We start from the raw sequence: 21,531 nt of genomic DNA on the forward strand, positions 1-21,531 counted from the left end.
TGAACAATGAAAAGTATCCTTAATCAAAGTGATCTTGTGACTTATCCTTGAGTAACTTTAATATAACTGCTACTTAACTGATCCTGGCTTAGGGATCCCAAAGTTTGATCTTTAAGGGTTTCCAGCAAATCAGAGATATAACAGAGATATGGTAAAGATATAGCAGAGATATCTTAAAGATATACCCAAGATATGAGAGATATATATTAGAAATATATGGAATATCTTCTCCTATATATGTTAGAGATCTAGAAAATATATTCTCCTATATATGTATGTTAGAGATATAAAGAATATCTTCTCCTATATATGTTAGAGATACATAGAATATCTTCTCCTATATATGTTAGAGATACATAGAATATCTTCTCCTATTTATATTAGAGATATATAAAATATCTTCTCCTATATATGCTAGAGATATAGAAAATATATTCTATATATATATATATATTATATGTTAGAGATCTATAGAATATCTTCTCCTATATATGTTAGAGATACATAGAATATCTTCTCCTATATATGTTAGAGATATAGAGAATATATAGAATATCTTCTCCTATATATGTTAGAGATATACATAATATCTTCTCCTATATATGCTAGAGATACATAGAATATCTTCTCCTATTTATATTAGAAATATATAGAATATCTTCTCCTATTTATATTAGAAATATATAGAATATCTTCTCCTATTTATATTAGAGATATAGAAAATATCTTCTCCTATTTATGTTAGAAATATAAAGAATATCTTTTTCTATATAAACCTATATATCTTTATTTCTATAGAGAATATCTTTTTCTCTATAAATAGTGCAAAAAAAAAAAAACAAGAAATATCCTTTTTAAGGCCTTTACAAACTTTTTATACTTTCCCTTCGCTTTTTTTCGTTTCTTTTGCTGGCGGGAAATAGGCTCACACACACACACCGTAAATGAGCGAATGAGCAGGCGACACACACACACACACACACACACACCCATATATACATATTCATGTATGCAAAAATAAGTACAAAAAAAGTGAAAAAAATTGTGTGTGTGCTCGCAAAGCCCCGAACGACATGCTAAAAATTTGTATAGAAAATTAGTTAAAAAATTACTCCGCAGACACGCGCACGCATATTGGGGGGGGGTAGTGGGGTAGAAGGGGGGTATACCTCACTTTACATATGCGCACACACACACACATACACCCACACACACACTCTTGTGTGAGAGAGACAGCAAGTGGCAGTCATTGCACGAGTTAGACACAGTTGGCATTAGTGGGCGGTGTTAGAAAGAGCGCGCATCCCCCGCTTAGCCTCCACACCCCTTCCCCCTTCCCCCTTCCCCCTCCTCCCTCTTACTTTTACCTACACCCACACACACACACAAGGACACACACCCACTCGCCTGAGCCATGTACAATTTTAATGTTTAGAGTCGCTCGCGCTTAAAGTTTGTCATAAAGCACCCCATTAAAAAAAGGGCGAACAGCGAACCTAATGGAGCAGGGGGAGGGGTACATACTCTGAGGAGGGGGGGAGGGGTACATGAAGCTCAGGTGGGGGGGGGGTTACACACCACCAAAGGGGGGGGGGGGGATCCTTCCTTTTGGTAAGGACGAAAAACCAAGAGAGCCAGAAAGAGAGCTCCATCAAATTAAATACAAATGCGAATTAGAAAAACTTTTTCCCCGTTTTTCCTTTTTTTGGTTTTTTGTTGTTTTTGTTTTTGGCTCCACACACACACACACACACACACAGAGAGAGCTTTGTGTACATATGAAAAATTAAATTGGCTGCTGCCGGCTTCGCCGTCGACTGTCACTAACAGACTAGCGCGAATGCTAAAGAGGCAAAGACTAGCAGGGGGGGGAAGAGGTACTCCTCGGTGTGTGTGGTGTGTGTGGGGTGTGTGGCATACGCACATGCCAGCAGAAAAGCAAAAAACTTTTGCCAAAAAAAAAAAAGAAGGAGGATGCCGCCAGGATGTGAAGAAAGGCAAAGGGATTTGGTAAGATGGGTAGAAAAAAAAAAAAGGTAAGGAGCAGGAGATAGGGGTAGCCAAGGAACACGAAGGGGGAGGGGAAAGAGGGAACCAAGGGGGGTACAAGACAAGTTAAAACAAACACAAGACGAGTCAAAGCAAGCAAAAGAAGCCTTGGCAGCAGCTCCAAGGAGCAAGCATTGCAAAGGAAAAAGGACCTGTCAAAGTCGCTGTCGAAGACAACTCTGAAATGATGACGATGATAATCTTGATGAAATGATGAATGCACTTTTCACAGAGCCTAAGGGAAAATCAACTCTTTTTTTGTAGAGTGTATAGAAAATGCAGTATAAAAAATGAAACAAATTGTTTAAAATATATTTCTGTACGCCAACATTTTAAGTAATGCTAATGATAAACTAGAAAGATCTAATTATTATAATCTAGATAAAGTATAAGGATTATGCTAACGGACAAAAAAGCAAAGATAAATAGATAAAAGGTTTAAAAGGACATAAAATTAAAAGGACAAACGAAAACACAGAAAAACGTATAAGTAGTCAACAATTAAACTTGAGCTTCAACTCAAGCTAGATAAAGTTTATAGATTAAATAGATCATAAAAGGACTGTCCGTTTGTCCGTCAGTACTCTTGTCTTTCCGGACAAAACTAATAACTTTGACTAGAATTCAGAACAAAAATATAATTACATTATTTAAAATTTCCAGCTCCTATAATATCAATCAGAAGCTTAAAAGAAAGTGAAAGAATCATTTCCGACCCCATAAATCATATATATTCTTGATCAGCATCAACTGGCGAATCGATCTAGCTATCTTTGGCAATAATTTAATTTTTTCAAAATTTTTAGAATTTTATGAGGTTAAAATTGTTAAATTTGAGATTAAAAAATTGTCAAAAATTTGATTTTAAAAAACTTTTAAATTGAGTATGCAGATTTATTAATTTAGTAAAAACTAACATGGGACAGATTTCCGAATTAAAATTAATGCATTTTTGGCTCAGTAATGAGATTTTTAAATTTTGATTTGTCGAAAAAGTTCATAAATTAATATCTTTAATATCGGTACAAAAATGGTAATGGACCTTCAATCAGAAGCTTAAAAGAAAGTGAAGGAGTCATTTCCGACCCTATAAATCATATATATTGTTGATCAGCATCAACAGGCGAATCTTTTAAGCCATCTCAGGCAGTCAAAAAAAAATTTAATTTTTTTAACATTTTTTAAGGGTTTAAAATTGTCAAAAAAAAAATCTAAAATTTTCATAATTTTTACATTTTGAATGGAATATGCAGATTGATTAACCTTATAAAAACTAATATAGAACAGCTTTCCGAATTGAAATTAATGATTTTTTGGCTTAGTTATGGATTTTTTAAGCTTAGATTTGTTTTAAAAAAAATTGTCTATTATTACTAATACTTCTCCTACTACTACTTTTCCTCCTACTACTACTACTACTTCTCCTCCTACTATCACATCGCTCAATAAGTTCGCGGCCCGACATATAAGGAGCAGTAGTAAGCAAATATAGATATTTTTTATCGAAAGTGTCGATTATCATAAGCTCTGTGTAAAAATTATACAACTGTGTGACCACGTGCTTTTAAGTTACAAATTTTTAAGTAATACAACCTTTGAGTTTTTCTACAATATGGAAAAAAAGGAGTTACGTCTCCTGATTAAGCACTGTTTTTTGATAGGAAAAAATACAGTAGAAGCCAAAATTTGGCTTAATAAACATTACCCAGATTCTTCTCCGAGAAAATCAACCATCAAAGATTGGTACAATGAATTTAAACGTGGTCGGGTGGACACCAAAGACGCTGAACGCAGTGGTCGCCCAAAAACAGCAGTTACGCCAGAAAATGTGGCAAAAATCCGAAAAATGGTATTGGCCGATCGCAAATTGAAATTAAAGGAGATAGCTGATGCCTCAAAGATATCGGAAGCCAGTGTGTTTACGATATTACATGAACATTTGGACATGAGAAAGCTCTGCTCGAAGTGGGTGCCGCGATTGCTAACACCGGACCAAAAGCAACAACGCATCGATGCTTCCGAGACGTGTTTAAGCATGTTGAAGCGCAATAGGACCGATTTTTTTCGCCGTTACGTAACCATGGATGAAACCTAGATACACCACTATACTCCAGAATCCATTCGTCAGTCTTCTGAGTGGGTGGTAGCCGGTGAAAGCCGTCCGAAGCGTCCCAAAACACAAATATCGGCGGGTAAGGTTATGGCTTCTGTATTTTGGGATGCACATGGGATTTTATTTATAGACTACCGGAAAAAGGTAAAACAATAAACAGCGAATATTATATAAAACTGCTGGATCGATTGGATCGCGTTATCAAGGAAAAACGTCCACGTATGGCCAAGAAGAAACCACTGTTTCACCAGGGTAATGCACCATGCCACAAGTCTATGGCAACAATGGTGAAATTAAGTGAATTGAGGTTCGAACTTCTGCCGCACCCACCTTATTCTCCAGATATGGCCCCCAGTGACTACTGGCTTTTTTCAGATCTCAAAAAGGACCTCCAAGGCAAGAGATATCGATCAAATGAGGAGGTGATTGTCGATACTGAGACCTATTTTGAGGGTAAAAGTTCATCTTTCTACAAAAATGGCATAGAAAGGTTGGAGAAGCGCTGGACTAAGTGTATAGCCGTAGATGGACACTAAATTGATGAAAAAAACAAAATTTTCAAAAAAAAAAATGTTTTTCCTTGTTAGGCCGGGAACTTATTGAGCGGTGTGATACTACTACTACTACTACTTCTCCTCCTACTACTACTACTACTTCTCCTCCTACTACTACTACTACTTCTCCTCCTACTACTACTACTACTTCTCCTCCTACTACTACTACTACTTCTCCTCCTACTACTACTACTACTTCTCCTCCTACTACTACTACTACTTCTCCTCCTACTACTACTACTACTTCTCCTCCTACTACTACTACTACTTCTCCTCCTACTACTACTACTACTTCTCCTCCTACTACTACTTCTATTTCTACTGCTACTTTTCCTCCTACCACTACTTTTCCTCCTATTACTGCTTCTCCTGCTACTACTACTTCTCCTTCTACTACTTCTTCTCCTGCTACTACTACTTGTCTTCCTACTACTATTACTTCTATATCTACTACTTGTATTACTCCTTATTACTACTCTTTTTACTACTTGTACAACTACTACTTATACTACTTTTACTACAATTACTTCTTCGATTACTCCTCCTATAACACCTTCTACTATTGCTATCTCTATTACTTTCCCTACTACTTTCCCTATTACTATTCCTATTACTATCCCTACTACTATCTTTTCTACTATCTACTCCCCTCCTATAACCCCTCTCTTCCCCCTCTCCCTTCTCTCTCTCTAAAAGAACACCCCAAATATTTTCGCTGCGTAGAGCAGAGCGTTCCAAAAAATGTTAAATTATTTGGCAAACCTTATAAGGGGGGAGCACAAGGTGGTTAGGGGAAAAGTGGGAGGAAAAGCGGGTGGAAAAGTGGGTGGGTGGGCACAACGCACAAATTAAAAAATAAGCTTTCAAGCAGAGGTGGCAGTGTAGGGTAACAACAGAGGCGTAGAGTGGGTAGGGAGGGAGTACTGTACAGGGAGAGGAGAGTACGCACCACAACGCACTTTTTCCCATACAAATACATTTGCAATTTATGTACCTTTTACTTTTCTTTCTTTCTTTTTTTTGTCATTTTTTGTTGTTGTATCCTGTTGTTGTTGTTGCTGGCGCGAAATAATAAAAAGGGAGCACCACACACACACTCGCACACACACACATGTGTGTGTGTGATGGCGTAGGCTGTGTGTTCGACAGTGTTCTATATGCTTACATATTCATATGCGAAAAAGCGAGACAGGAAAAGCGGAGAGTTTACATAAGCTTTCCCAAGGAATGGGGACTGTTCAACTCAACTTTCTTTGCATACTCTTTCGAAAAAAAACGATATAATATACGATATAATATATGATATAATATACGATATAATATGCGATAAAATATACGATATACTTTACGATATAATATGCGATATAATATATGATATAATATGCGATATAATAATAATTTACGATATAATATACAATATAATATGCGATATAATATACGATATAATATGCGATATAACATGCGATATGATATACGATATAATATGCGATATAATAATAATTTACGATATAATATACGATATAATATGCAATATAATATACGATATGATATACGATATGATATACGATATGATATACGATATGATATACGATATAATATATTTATATATATAAATACATACAGAAAATACCCTCTCAGTCCTCTCTTGATCCTTTATTTAAAAAACGATCCCTTTCGAGGGTATCTCCCAATTCGTTTTTTCCCCACTTTTGCTCCCCCAAACTTTTCCCTCTTTCGTTTTGTAGTTGTTTTTGGCAATTAACCAGGGGTGGTGGTGCCCCCCCCCCCTTCGTCCTGTCACACGCATGCCCTCGTCGTTGTCGTCCTTCTTCCTTTTTTTTTTGTATTTTTTTGCGCCCACTTGAAAATTTTTTAAATATTTTTAACTGCTGCGAAGAGCTCCACACTCGTTGTGTTTGGTTAATATTTTCCTCGGTCCCCCTCTGCGTGTGTGTGTGTGTGTGTGTGTGTGTGTGTGTGTGTCTAGTGTGTGCCCCCATCCCCACCCCCGCATATGCGTAATATATTAACCAAAAAACAACAACAACAGAAGAAGCAGAGGGGAAAGAGAGAGCAAGAGGGAGTGCGAGAGAGAGAGAAAGAGTGTGGGGTATAAAAAACAAAGGCGCACCGCACACCAAAAAAAAAGTAGGTGGAGCAACAAATTTCCAACTTGCCTCTGACACTTGAAGCTTACTCTTTGGCAATTATACATAACACACACACACACACACACACACACTTGGCCAATATGCACCCAAAAACGCTTATATAAATATATATACACACACACACGCACACACACATTCCAGTCAGGATGTGGCATCCATCTTCTTTTATTATTTTTTTGGGGTTTTTTTCTTTTGTGCAATGGTTTATAATTAATAACGAAGGGGACTTACCAATATTATTATATACCAAATTGTGAATTGTTTCAGTCAAAATCGGGGAAACGCTGAAATGGAGGAAAGGGATATACGGTTGGTTAACTGATTTATCTTTGATTGGGGATCTAGGATTATAACTATAATATAATATATAAATATATAATATATAAATATATAATATATAAATATATAATATAAAAATATATAATATATAAATATATAATATAAAAATATATTATATATAAATAATATTTCAAAAGATAATAAACCTGAAATTCAGTCTGACTTCAAATTTCAATTTCCTTTCAATTATGTATCATCATCAAAGAAACCTAGCTTTAACCTAATTAATCTATATAAAACCGATCCATCTTTAGATATTTCTCATATCTGCCAAACTTCTTTACCTATTTAATAGTTTTTCTCAAAAGTTTTAGGTCAAAATATATAGATTAAGAAAACCTGAAATAGTTATTCTTCTTACAAAGAAACATTATATTTTGTAGAAATGAAAAATTAAGTTTAATATAGATATAAGGCAGTAGTTATCAAATACCAATAAATCTCTAATATGATTTACAATATAACTGGAATAGTTATTGTTCTGAAAAAGAAACATTATATTTTGTAAAAATAAAAAAACTAAGCTGAAGATGCGAATAAGGCAGAAGTAATCAAATACCAATAAATCAAGAATATAATATACAAATAGATACATATTAGATAGTAGATAGATAGATAGTAGATATATAGTAGATAGATAGTAGATCTACAGTAGATAGATAGTATATATCGTAGTATTATAGTTAGTAACTCACTTAAACATCTACAAGTTCTAGTGCTAAATTATTTGCATTTTCTTTCTTAAAATTTTAACAAGTATTTTAATGCCTTAACTAAGTAATCTCTTAATTAACCTAAGAGTTCCTAATCATATCTGCTTAATTAACCTGCGCTTAAACCTTAACCTTCCCTGTAAACTTTAACCCTTAATGATCAACCTTTACATTAACCCTAACCTTACACGTAGCTTTAAGTAGAACTTTAGTTTTAGGTCAGACTCAAAATTAACTTGAGTGTTATCGGAATGCTATCGGAAAGTGATCTAAAAGTTATCGAAAAAGTGTTATCGGAATGTTATCGGAAAGTGTTCTAACGAGAACTTTACCTAGAACACTTAAACTTAATTTTAACCCAATCTAAACACAATATAGACTTGAAGCTGCTTTAGATTTTAGCATAAAATAATTTCCTTAATTAGTTTACAAATTAGTTATAATAATTACTTTAATCTCAAATTAACACCCACTTTTTTTCCTCATCTCTTATTTTTTCAGCTCCTTTTTGCACTTTCTTTTTGCTGATCAAGGATCGCAGGTAAGTGTTGACTTCTTTTTAAAAAGGATTCCAAGGGAGGACATTATCTTAAGCTCGAATGCGATAGGCAAAAAACAAAAACAAGGCACCGAGGGATGTGTGAACACACACACACACGCACACACACACACACACACTCTTAAGCTCATACGCAACCCCGGGCGGGACACAAGCTTGTGAGCTATTCCTATTGGCTAATTACTGCTCACCCCACCCCCCACCCACCACCCCCATCACCTATACCGAAGCATAATAATTTGCATACGAGCATATGAGTGTGTGTGCTAGTGTGCGTGTGTGTGTTGTGTGCAGGAAACTTTGAGCCCAAAATGTAGTAGGCATCCCTCTCTGTGTGTGTGTGTGTGCATCCCTTTTTCTAAGATTTTAATGCAACCAAAAAAAAAAAAAAACAAAAGAAGAGCCGGCAAAAAGGATGACGAAGGATGCTCTTCTTCACCACATGCAAGCTTAAATAATTTGTCGCATTTGCCGGCTGCTTGGATGCCATCTCCTCCTGCAAGGAGTCCTCCTCACTCCCCTTCCCCAAACTAAGCGCGAAACTACAACGAAGACGTCAACATTCACATCCTTATCCAGCTTCGCGCCAACTCACCAACACACAGGCTCTCTCTCTCTCTCTTTTTGGCCAGAGAGTCCTGGCAAAGACGAAGACGAAACACAAGAAAAAACAAAAAAAAGAAAGAAAGGCCAATACTTCGGGGCGCACTTGTTGGCATCTCCTCGTCCGCGTCCTCGTCCTCATCCTCGTCGTCGTTGTCCTTGTCGTTTTTCGTCTAAGAGAGCGGGCGCATAGCATACTTTTTGGGGCTGCCAAGCAGGCACAGGGGGGGGAGTGAGTGTCCTGCGTCAAGGCTCTACTGGTGGGTACTTTACTTGATGATTATGGCGACGATAATGATGATTGGAATGGCTTTGAATGGCGTTGAAAATGAAGATTGCGTGTAGTAGATTTGCTCCAACTGTGTGTGTGTGTGTGTGTTAGTCCTGTGTTGCTTCTGCTGGAGCTCCTTGTGCTCCTTTTGCTCCTTTTGCTCCTTGTGTGTGCGTGTATTTGAGGGGAGGCTGCCTCTGCTGATTTCTGGGTAATATGCGTCCAACTACACACTATCAGCATTTGATTTTATTACGCTCATTTGTATGCGTATAGTTCTTAGAGTTTATATGTCTGTGTGTGTGTTTTTAGAGGTTTGTAGGGGGAAGTAGAAGTAGCTTCTGGCCAGAAGAGCAACAGGATAATGTCTTGACCTCCTGCCTTGGCTCCTGTTACAGCTTCTTGCTTCTTGTTTTTGTTGCTGCTGCTTGTCCGTGTTGTGACAATGAAGGCCATGCCGAGACTTTTGCCGGCTGACTTTACCTTTCCTCTCTCTCCGCAGTCCTTCAAGGATGCTCGCAAGGCTCACTTCTCGTTTCTCAGTGACTCTGTGGCAGCACTCTCTCTCTCTCTCTCTCTCTCTCTCTCTGGGGGGCAGTATCTTGGGCAGTTTTAGTAACCGTTAAGACGTCGTGGCTGACTCGTCGTTGCCAGGACCTGCTCCTTAGCTGCTTAAGCTTTTTAGCTGCTTCCGTTTACGTTTTTTTAGTTTTGTTATTTGTTTTATTTTTTAGCTCAAAGGTGAGGATCGTTTAGGATCTTTCTATATACATACTCCCACACTCTCCCTCTCTCTTTCTCCCTACTTTCTACTCCTTCTCCCTCCCTCTCTCTCTCACTGGTTCCCTCTCTCTCTCTCTTGACTAGCATTGCCTACTTATCAGCGCTTATATGCTGGCCTTTTGGAGCAAGCGAGAAGACATGAGAAATTAAAATTTAAAAAACGCCTCCCCTCCTCGCACACACACACACACACACACACTCCCCCCCCCCCCACACCCACACGCGCACAGGCCATCCTTTTTTATTCGCTTGGTTATTTTTCGTGCGTCGATTTCCCCTTTCGTATGCTCGTAGTTCGCGTGTGTGTTAGTGTGTGTGAGAGTCCTTTTTATTTTCGTGCTTTACAAATTTTTGTATTTTTCATTTTTGCGCCACGCTCCGCTCGCTCGCTCTCTCTCTCTCTCTCTACAGTGTGTGTGTGTGTGTGTGTCGTCGTGTAAACGCGCTTTTTTCGTCCTTTTTTTTAATTTTTTCCCTGCCGGCAGCACGGACGGGGGTTGTTTGTGGGCGCCGCCTGCAGTGGGGTTGAGCAAAAGCGATTTTTTCCTCTCACACATCTGTGTGTATATATATATATGTGTGTGTGTGTGGTGCTGCTGCTGCTGCCGCTTCTTATCCTCCTGCTTTTCCCTTTTTCCCACACAATTTTTCCTCCTGCTGCTGCTGCTGCTGCTCTGCCGCCGCCGCTTTTGGTTTTAGCATTTTTCGTTCGTTTTTCGCATTTTTGTTTTGTTTCTGATTTTCCTTTTTCCTTTGCGCCAGCGTCGCAGTCGCCGTTGCCGTCGCAGTCGCATCCTTTTTATTTTTCGTTTTTTTTTTTTCTTTTTTAGAGGCCGCCACACGCAGAAAAAAAGAGCAAACTGTGCGTGTGTATGTGTGTGTGTGTTGATGCTGCGTGTGGTGTGTCCTGCGAAATGAGTAATGAGTGTTTAGTACGTTGTTTGGCGGCTGATTTTTATGGCAGAGCAGCGGCAGAAAAAAAAAGGACACGGTCAGGATTCCCGTAGAAATCGCCAAAAATCCACAGGATGCAGCAGGGTTCCAGGATGTTGCAGAGTCCACACGGCATAGCCTAACTTTGGGCGCTTTCTAAGGACTTGAATGGTGTGTCTGTGTGTGTGTTCTCAAGGTGTGTGTTTGAAGGGATATTTTCATAGTCAAATTTGTTAGGAAGTTCTGGTTATACTTCTGGTTATATTTCTTGTTATAATCCGGTTATACTTCTGGTTATACTTGTGGTTATTTTTCCGGTTATACTTCTGGTTATCCTTCTGGTTATCTTTCTGGTTATACTTCTTGTTATACTTCTGGTTATACTTCTGGTTATACTTTATGTTATACTTCTGGTTATACTTCTGGTTATACTTCTGGTTATATTTCTGGTTATACTTCTGGTTATACTTCTTGTTATACTTCTGGTTATACTTCTGGTTATACTTCTATTTATACTTCTGGTTATACTTCTGGTTATATTTCCGGTTATACTTCTGGTTATCCTTCTGATATACTTCTGTTTATAATCCGGTTATACTTCTGGTTATACTTCTGGTTATCCTTCTGTTTATACTTCTGGTTATACTTTTAGTTATACTTCTGGTTACACTTCTGGTTATACTTCTGGTTATCCTTCTGGTTATACTTCTGGTTATCCTTCTGGTTATACTTGTGTTCCTAATCCTCGTCCTGGTTCCAGTTTTAAGCCTTGTCCTGTCTTAGTAATATTCCTAATCTCACTCATACTTCTAGTTCTAGTTCTAGTCTCACTTCTAGTACTAGTCCTGCTCCTTATCCAAGTCCTAGTCCTAGTTTTAGCCTCCTTCTTGGTCCTAGTCCTAGTTCTAGTCCTGGTCCTTGCTCACCACCCCCCTCGCAGCATCCTCCCAACCCCCCTTTACCAAAACAAAGCTCGTCGTCGTCGCATCGTTCAGCGTCGCTGCCGCTGCTGCTGCTGTTGCTGTTGCTGCTGCCTTCGTCCTGCGGCGGCTGGCGGCGACTTCGGGCCACCTTCGGGCGGCTTCGGCTGTTGTGCCGCCTTGTGCCGCCGCCGCCGCCGTCGCCGCTGCCGCTGCCGGCGCCTGCAGAGCGGCAGAGCGGCGATTGTGACTTGGACTTCAATCGAGTTGGGTTTTTAAAAATAACGTTAGTTGCTGTTTGTTGCTCGTTACGTGCGCGTGCTGCGACGCGGACCAAGAAATAAAAAAATAAAACAAAAAACCAAAATAAAATACCGACAAATAAATAATACAAAAAAGAAGAACAACAAACCGAAAAATATACAACAAATATCTAAAGAGAGACATTTACATTACAGCGGAAACGGAAATAGCAAATTGTAACGCAAACACACAAAAAACCCAAACGAAGAACAGAGTTCAGTTTCTTATCCTTCTTCCTCATCATTATATATATTTTTTTGCAAGTGTAAAGGACAGCATCCTGCCGATTTGTTGCCGATTGTTGATTGTTTTCATTTTTGTTTGGTGAAAATTAAGAGAGAGAGAGAGAGAGAGAGAGAGAGAGAAAGAAATAAACAAAAGCACCGATGACGATGACAAATTGTGCAATATCATAATCAAATCGTATCGAAATCGTATCATCAAGTGCAGTTTAGGAAGACACCGCAACACACACACACACACCAGCAGCAGCAGCATCAAAAATTCGTATCCTTCAACGTTAATCGTTAATATTAAACCTTAACCGTGTCCCGAACAGATCTAAAACAAAAAAAAAAGAATATAAAGCGAGCAACCGCAACAGAAACTCTAAAGTGAAAGTGAGAGTGAAGTATAGGAGCAGCAGCCGCAGCAGCAGGACATCAGAGAGGAGGAGCATTAACCGGAAACGGAAACGGCAAGGGCGGTAGACGGTAGCCGGCTTGAATCCTGGAGCAATGCACATGGCGCTGAGCAGCCTAGCAGGAGCAGGATCATCCCCACAAAAGGAGCACACACACAAGACACGTAAGTCCATGAGAGATGCCATGAAACTTCTTCAGTTAGCTTTTGAAAAGGTCCTGCAAACTATATCTTTTAGTCAGGGGGTTCCCAGAACTCATAGTTCTTTGATATGTGTGTAAAATGCTATTTCTTTCTTAATAACTGAATAAGAAATAAGATATAACATCGAATTCTATTAATTCTTACTTGAAAATCCTTTCTACTTAACTCCAAGTAGTTCCTAGAACTTTCTAAAGTTCAGAACTATTTCATTAAGGGATCCCAACTCTGTTTTAATCTTTGATAAGCTTTGATATCTTTTCAACTTTCTGTACAACAAATTTAACTATCAAATTCTGCTCTCATATTTATCAAATTTTCTATCAAATTCTTCTATACTACGCTCTTAGTATAGTTACCGAATCTTCCAGGAACTTCTTCCGTTCAAAATAATTGTTTAACTTCTCAGCTTTCCTAAGCTTCGATTTCTTTCTTATATACTGAAATATAACCATCAAATTCCTCCCAGCTTAGCTTGCAAGTCCTAAGTTAACCCTGGATTGATTTCATTTCCTAGAAAAACTTCTATACATTTGATAAGAATTTTTGTTCTTGCCACATTGTTTCTGTATTTATTTTGGGTTTTTTTACTCAAAGTAGTTTACTCAAAGGTTTGATAGAGATTTTTTAGGAAATATTTAAGAATTTTTGCATTTATATTACTTGGAAGTTTGTGAATTTTATTTATTTTTATTAAGATTATTTCGTTTTCACATTAAATCAAATACATTTCTTTCTAATAATGATTGAGAAATATATTTAAATTATTTTCAAATTAAAGATTAAACAATTTTAAATCCATATCATGTGATATATTAATTATTTCTGGTATTTTTTATTTTATATATACATAGTTCTTTGCCTTATTTATTATTTTTTATAGATTTACATATACCTTTGCAGGGTATTAAAATTTCAGTTAGAAGCTTCATACACAGTGAAGGAATCATTTCCGACCCTATAACTCATATATATTCTTGATCACAATCAACAGGGGAATCGATCTAGCCATCTCTGGCAGAAAAAAAAATTTTATAAAATTTGTCCAACATTTTATGTCATGAAAATTGTCAAAAAAAAAACGCAAAAATGTGAATTTTTTAACATTCTAAATTGAGTATGTAGATTTAAAAAGCTGATAAAAACTAACATAGGAACGGTTTCCGAACTAAAATTAATGCATTTTTGGCTGAGTTATGAGTTATGTTAGTTTAAAAAATTGCCCAAAAAAAATATAGTAAATATTGCCTAATATATGGTATTATAATTTCAGTCAGAAGCTTAAAAGAAAGTGAAGGAATCATTTCCGACCCTATAAGTCATATATATTCTTGATCAGCATACAAAGGCGAATCTTTCTAGGCATAAAAAAGGAAAATTAATTTTTGAAAAAAAAATTTTCAATTTTTTTAAGCCTTTTTTTTCATTGTTCACATCTTGAAAAATCGGCAAAATTTTAAATAGTTTAAAAATTCAAATTTGGTATGCAGATGTATAAACCTTTTTAAAACTAGAACAGAACGGCTTTCCAAATTGAAATTAATGCATTTTTGGCTTAGTTATGATTTTTTTTAACTTTGATTTTAAGTAAAAAATTGCATTATAAAAATATAGTAAATATTGCCTAATAAATGGTATTATAATTTCAGTCAGAAGCTTAAAAAGGAATGAAGGAGTCATTTCCGACCCTATAAATCATATATATTCTTGATCAGCGTTGAAAGCTGAATCGATTTAGCGATGTCTGATAAAAATTTAATTTTTTCAAAATTTTCAACATTTTATGAGGTTAAAATTGTTAAAATTGAGATTTAAAAAATGAGCAAAAATTTTACTTTTTAAAACTTTTAAATTGAGTATGCAGATTTATAAATCTATTAAAAACTAACATGAGACAGCTTTCCGAATTGAAATTAATGCATTTTTGGCAAAGTTATGAGTTTTTTTAAGCTTTAATTTGTCATATAAAAATAACATTAATTATGGTTTAAAAAAAGCTGCATATTTTTAGCTTAGTTATGATCGAGATCTGTTTCAATAATATAATTTAAATGCAAACTGCAAGGGTTTATAATGAACGGCTTTCGGAAGTTACTTTCCTGTTTTATTTTATTATATACTATTTATTATTTATTTCTTTACTTGGTTTTAATCAGTTTTCTATTTGAAATCTATTGTTTTTATGGTATCTGTCCTAGAAATATATCTTTATACAAAACGAACTAGGGTTCTTAATCTTTTTTAAACGATTTTATTTCCCCTATGCCTTTCTGTTTTCAATTATCCCTGATATTATTCTCACCCGATTGCCCTAATTCGCATTCCTTATTCCGCGTATATATATGTATATTATATATATATTTGTATATATATTTGTATATATATTTGTATATATATTTGTGTATATATTTGTATATATATTTGTATATATATTTGTATATATATTTGTATATATATTTGTATATATATTTGTATATATATTTAACAGCATTCCCAAATGGCAAACGGGCGGGCATTGAACCTGCTCAGAGAGCTTTCTTCGTGTAAACACACGGGTTTCATTCTCATTCTGGGTTTTGGGTTTTGGGGATCCGAATGGATCTCTCTCTCTCTCCCTCTCTCTCTCTCTCTAATGGTTCCGTCGTTGACCTCCTCGCATATTACGTATACGCCGCCGGATCACAGGCTCGTGCTGCTTTTTTCTTGCTTTTTTTTTGCCTTGAGCAGCGGGCAATGCACGCATCCGATATTAGGCCTTCGCTGCCAGCGAAACAGAGAGTGAGAGAGTGAGAAAGAGCGATAACGAGTGCGTGAGCGGTAGAGTTTTTTTTATTTCCCTTTTTTATACATATAGTACATATATATATATATTATACTTGGGACTAACTCGGTGCAGTGCCGCCAATTAGAACAAACAGCGACAGAGAAAAACGACGACAAGTTCAATGCGATCGTTTCGCCTTCGACGTCGACAGCGACGCCGAGAGGTTGTTGTCGAGGTCCACCGGCCACCTAGGGGTTAATGCCAGTTGTAATTGCAAAACACACACAGAGAGCCCCAACAAAGGAGCAGCTTAGAATGGGGACAGAGAGAGAGAGCGAGAGTTTCTGATACATTTCGAGAGTTAAAGATTCAATAGTAACATCAAGACATCAATAGAATTATATAATAGAAATAAATAATATAATAAATAATAAGATAAAGAAGAAAAAATAAGATTAGAAATATAAATAAACTATAAATATAATTAAAACAAGAATATACATCAAATATAAATATATTCAACATATAAAATAAATAATAATACAAAAGAAATCCTCAAATGAAAGCAATCTCCTGTTATCTACATTAAAAACTAATCTATAACATATAATCCACGCTTCACTTAATAAACTTTTCCTAGTTTTTTATCTATAATGAATATACTTTTCCATAAATTCCTACCCAAACTATTTTTTATAATTTCTGCGGGTTGTAGTAATCATTGTAATAGTTTAAAACTTACTTAAACCTGAATTATAGGATTTATAGGGAATGTTATTAACAAAATTTCAAAGAAGTACTTATTATAGAACCAGAGTTTTAAGATATAAGACTGCCAATCCAGTACACAGTAAGAATTTACTATTTAAAAGCCTTATATAGTTAAATAAAATATAAAGATCATTTTTTTATTATATTTAGTTTAAGGAAATCAGTAATTATTTTACAAATACCTACCTTTTTTATTAGATCTGTTATTTCTCGGCTTCTCAGATAAAAATATATAACAGCAAGACTTCATTTTGAACCAGAGTTTCAAGATATAAGATAGCCAATCCAGTATCCAGTAAGAATTTACTATTTCAGAGCCTTTTAAAGTTAAAAAAGATATAAAGATCCTTTTATTATTATATTTAGTTTGAAAAGATCAGTAAAAATTTCATAAATATCTAGTTTAGTTATTAGATCTGTTATTTTCTAAGAACCCTTGCATTTCATACAAAATATATTCATATAACAAGACTTCATTTTGAATGTATCATTTGATTTCAATATTATTTTCCTACAAAATATAATTTTCTTATTTATTATTTTATTTATTATTTATTTATTAAAAAGCCCCTCTTCATCGTAGTCATATTCGCATTATCGTTTTGTAATAAGCTCTGACTCAGAGGCAACTGGCTCTCCTTTTTTCCGGCTAATCTTTCCGAGTTGTCTCTCGGTGACATTTTGCGTTGATCTTGAAACAACCATTAAAACCGAACCGAGAGACGCGCGGCAATAAAGACATTATAGATACGTATATATATATATATAGATATTCATATATATTTATGTATATATATATATGTACGTGTAGATACTACATTCATGGAGTGAATCGGTTTATGAATCGGATCGCCAAGAGGTCACACTCTCAGCAGGTCTGCACAAAAAAAAACCTTAACAAAACAACATTTAAAAATAATTCTGCTAATCAAGCTGAATTTAAAAATGTAAAAAAAAAAAACACACACACAAGAACCAAAAATCGCCACGCATGAAAGTAGTAAAAAATAAAACCAAAAATCGCCACGCACTAAAGTAGTAATACAAAAATGAATCAAAATATATAAAAATATATCAAATTTTGTAAAAAATAAATATACAAAAAATATAAAATATATCAAGAATTATAAAAAGAAAAATTACAAAACAAGGATACATTTTATATATGCAAAAATATGTATACAAAAATATATTTATCTTATACAAACATTATATTATGTATAATGTATGTATGTATTTAATATATTTAAATATATATTTGTAAAAAGATATATATACAAAAAATATAAAATGAGCATATATAGAAATATCAATATAAATCAAAAATTGTACAAAAAAGGATACAATTTATATAAAAATATAAAAATAAATAATAATAATAAATATAAAAATAAATATAAAAATATATATAAAAATATATATAAAAATATATATAAAAATATATATAGAAATATATATATAAATATATATTTAAAATATACAAACATAATATATAATATATTCAAATATAAATTTAAAAAAAAAATACATTTAGAAAAGCGTATAAGAAATCTATACAATAAAATACACAAAAATTATTACAAACAAAAAAAACTATACCAAAAAACTGAACAAAAAAAATTAAAAACAAGCACTAAAAAAGTAAAAAGCACAGCAAAAAAATGAAATAAAAAAAATACTGGCAAACACGATGCAAGTGGCAACAAGTTTCTCAGCCTCAGATTCAGATCCCAGGGCCAATCTTAAGTCTTTCGTCTTCCGTCTCCTCTCCAGTCTTCTTTTGTGCGTGTCAGAGGTGTGGGGGGGGTGGGGATAGGGAACGAACAAGAGGGGGTAGGGGGGAGGTTGTGAGAGGAGGGGGAGCTTCTTTGGGAATCTGGGTTATGGCAAACAGGGGTGCCCCCCACACCATACCATGTAATAAAATGCGAAAATGCGGTAATGGTAATGGTAATATTAAGCAAGTCTTTTTCTTTATTTTCTTTCCTTTGCATCAGCACAAAAATATATATATTTAAATATTTAAATATTTAAATATATATATATATATATATATATGTATGACTTTAGCCTGGAAAACAAATTCCCAAAGACGTGTTATTTTCTTGACTGGGATTTGGGTTTGGGTTTGTGGGCTATACACATATACTGATAACTCTTTGGGGGGCTCTCTATATCTTACAGTTACAGTTACAGTTGTGGGGCGCGGATATATTATATTATATTTATATATATTTATATTTATATCAAGATATATGCTGGGCAGCAGCGAAAGTTGCTTGTAAGCCTCTATTTGCGATCTGCTTTTTCAGAAACAAAAAGTGCAATTGTGTGCGTGGGAGGCAATTTGCTGATCGCTGATTCGCCCCCTTGCTGTGGCTATGTCTTACATTTACCCCCCCCCCCCAAAAAAAAAAACACAAAAAAATTATTTCTGGTAAACAAAAAAAAATTCTACTTCTTCTTCTCCAAAAAAAAAAGAACAAAAAAAACACACACACACACAAAAAAAGAAAAACAATAAAGAACCGAATGAGCCGCTCGTTTGCTTATTCGCTCTTTCGGCGGGGGGAGGGGAGGGGGGTTTTTTTTTTGGCCTGTAAAATGCAGCGATCGCTGCTGCCTCTGCCGACGTCGCTGCACTCCAAAATATACAAAAAAAAAAAGCCAAGGAAATAATACACTCGCCGACGCAGCGTCGCAGTCGAGAAGTATATAACAAAAGCAAGCAAAAAACAGGGCAGAAAAATACAAAAAAAAAATATATACAACAACAAAAAAAAAGAATGTGAAAAAGCGAAGAGCAAAAGGCAAAACATACAGGCGGCGGCATAAGTATACACACGCACACCAGCGCACACATACACCAGCGGGGTTCTCTGATTCAATTGGGCAGGCGGCGCACACACACACACACACACACACACGCAGTCGGAGGGCAGCAGCGGCAGCACACACACACACACACACACACACAACACACTTAACTGCATTTTTTCGGAACTCAGTTGAGCTTTTTAATTCGATCGGTTCAGTTACTAAAGTTAGTTCAGCCCAAACGCACAATTGCAGTTTCAATTTTCAATTTTGTTCCAAAAACAAACCTAAAAACCTAAAAACCTAAACCTAAGCCACACACACACACACACGCACACACAAGGATTAGACACACATACTACGTTTTTTTGTACATTTTTTTTTCTTTTGCTGAAATATTGTCAAGTGTAAGAAAGCCAGAAGAAAGCCAAGAGCTTAAGAGCCAGTGCGCGTACAACTTACACCTTTTTTTCTATCAAATATCCTTGTCCCCAAAATCATAACAAATAAACAAACAAAAAGATCCCCAAAAGATCCCAGCCAGAACCGGAGAAAGCCGGAGGAGAAAGCTGTTGAAAATCCAGAAATCTGTTTTACAAAAAGTGAATAAAAAATTAAAAAATTAAAAAAAAAAAAAAAGTGCCCACAAATGCAGTGCCGCAATGTGCCAGGATGCGCCTGCTGCTAAAAATTCAGGCAGCCAGGAAGGCCAGAGAAGCCCAGTTCTAGCCAGGTAAGGTCAAAGTCAGATCAAAGACCGCAAAAAGTGTGGCAAGGAGCCAAGGCTCTATGATCCTTTCTTTCAGTCTCTGTAAGCCTCTATAAGTTACAGTTACATATCCTTAGGCTCCTTGGGTTCTCACTGAGTGGACATGCCTGTTTTCTAATATTTGTGTGCTTTTAGCAGGTTTAAATATAGATCTTAACGCTATTTTTTTAGGTTTTTTTAGGTTTTTTGAGCTTCTAGCAAATACAGATACATATCCTAAGGCTCTTTTAATTACTAAAGCTATCTAAGCATCCCTGTTCCATAGTTATTCAGAGGTTTAATGAGATACAGATACATATTCTGTAGATCCTTCGGGCATCCCTGTTTTATAGATAAGATAGTGATTAAGCAGGTTCAAATATAGATACTTAGGCTCCTGTCTTCTAGTTTTTTTTAAGATCCTATAACCTAAAGATACATATCCTGAAGCTTTTTGAGTTCCTTAAACTGACTATACAATCCTGTTTTCTAGTCATTGCTTGCTTCTAGCAGGTTCCTTAGGCTCATTGGGTCAAAGTTTCTAGTATTTTAAAGGTTCGATCAGTTAAAGATACATATCCCTAGGCTCCTTGTATGAAAACTGACTGGACATCCCTGTCTTCTGGTATTTTTTTAAGCTTTTAGCAGGTAAAGATACAGATACAAAGGCAAATACAGATACTGATACTTATAAAGATTTAGATGCATATAGATATATAGATGCAAATAAAGATACAGATACAAATACGGATACAGATACAAATATACTCTTAAATTTGATTTTAAAGGACATTTGACTCATTTGCCAGCTGCCCAGCTTCTTTTCCCCATCCTCTCCATCTCCCTCTCCATCTCCCTCTCCTTCTCTCTCTTCATCTTCTGCCTCTCCCTCTCTCCTTCTTCTTGTCCTACTCCTGCTCCTCCTCCTCCTTCATGCTCATTAGCACTACTTTCCTGGCCCCTGCCTGCTCTCTCCCTCTCTCCCTCTCTCTCTCTCTCTCTTTTGGAAGTTTTGCAAAATTTTCGGTGCATCTGCATACAAAGATACAAAAGCGAAGCGGGGATAGGGACACACACACACACGCACACACACACGCACACACACATAATGCAGGAAGTGGCGGACAAGGGAGTAGACTGCGCCTGCTGCATTGCTGCGCTCCTCGTCTCCCCGCCTCCTCTTCTCCTCGGCACCTCTGCCATTCTCCGCGTCTTCTTCGGCTGCACTTCGGACGCTTCGCGAAGCTCACCAAGGCAGCAGCTGGAAGAGGATCGCC

General features: G+C 36.0%; 2 protein-coding genes across 4 annotated transcripts in view; one reads left to right on the forward strand and one right to left on the reverse strand.

Moving 5' to 3' along the window:
- Mur2B (Mucin related 2B) overlaps window positions 1-21,531 on the reverse strand; it is a 99,151-nt gene that overhangs the window by 72,128 nt on the left and 5,492 nt on the right. For 2 of the 3 annotated variants that reach the window (XM_020950178.2, XM_020950176.2), the window contains exons 2-3: window positions 16,876-17,007; window positions 7,119-7,171 (exon numbers count right to left, since the gene is read on the reverse strand). The gene's annotated coding sequence lies outside the window, so the exon portion shown is untranslated. The remainder of the gene's footprint in view (window positions 1-7,118; window positions 7,172-16,875; window positions 17,008-21,531) is intronic. The other variant, XM_086832796.1, reaches the window with a different exon arrangement.
- The window catches only part of br (broad-complex core protein), a 48,442-nt gene continuing 39,781 nt past the window's right edge, over window positions 12,871-21,531 (forward strand). Inside the window, exon 1 of the mRNA XM_086832797.1 lies at window positions 12,871-13,118. The gene's annotated coding sequence lies outside the window, so the exon portion shown is untranslated. The remainder of the gene's footprint in view (window positions 13,119-21,531) is intronic.

Source organism: Drosophila serrata, unplaced genomic scaffold (genome assembly GCF_035046125.1).
Source record: "Drosophila serrata isolate PLE 108 unplaced genomic scaffold, ASM3504612v1 contig_251, whole genome shotgun sequence".
In the NCBI taxonomy this organism is placed as follows: Eukaryota; Metazoa; Arthropoda; class Insecta; order Diptera; family Drosophilidae; genus Drosophila; species Drosophila serrata.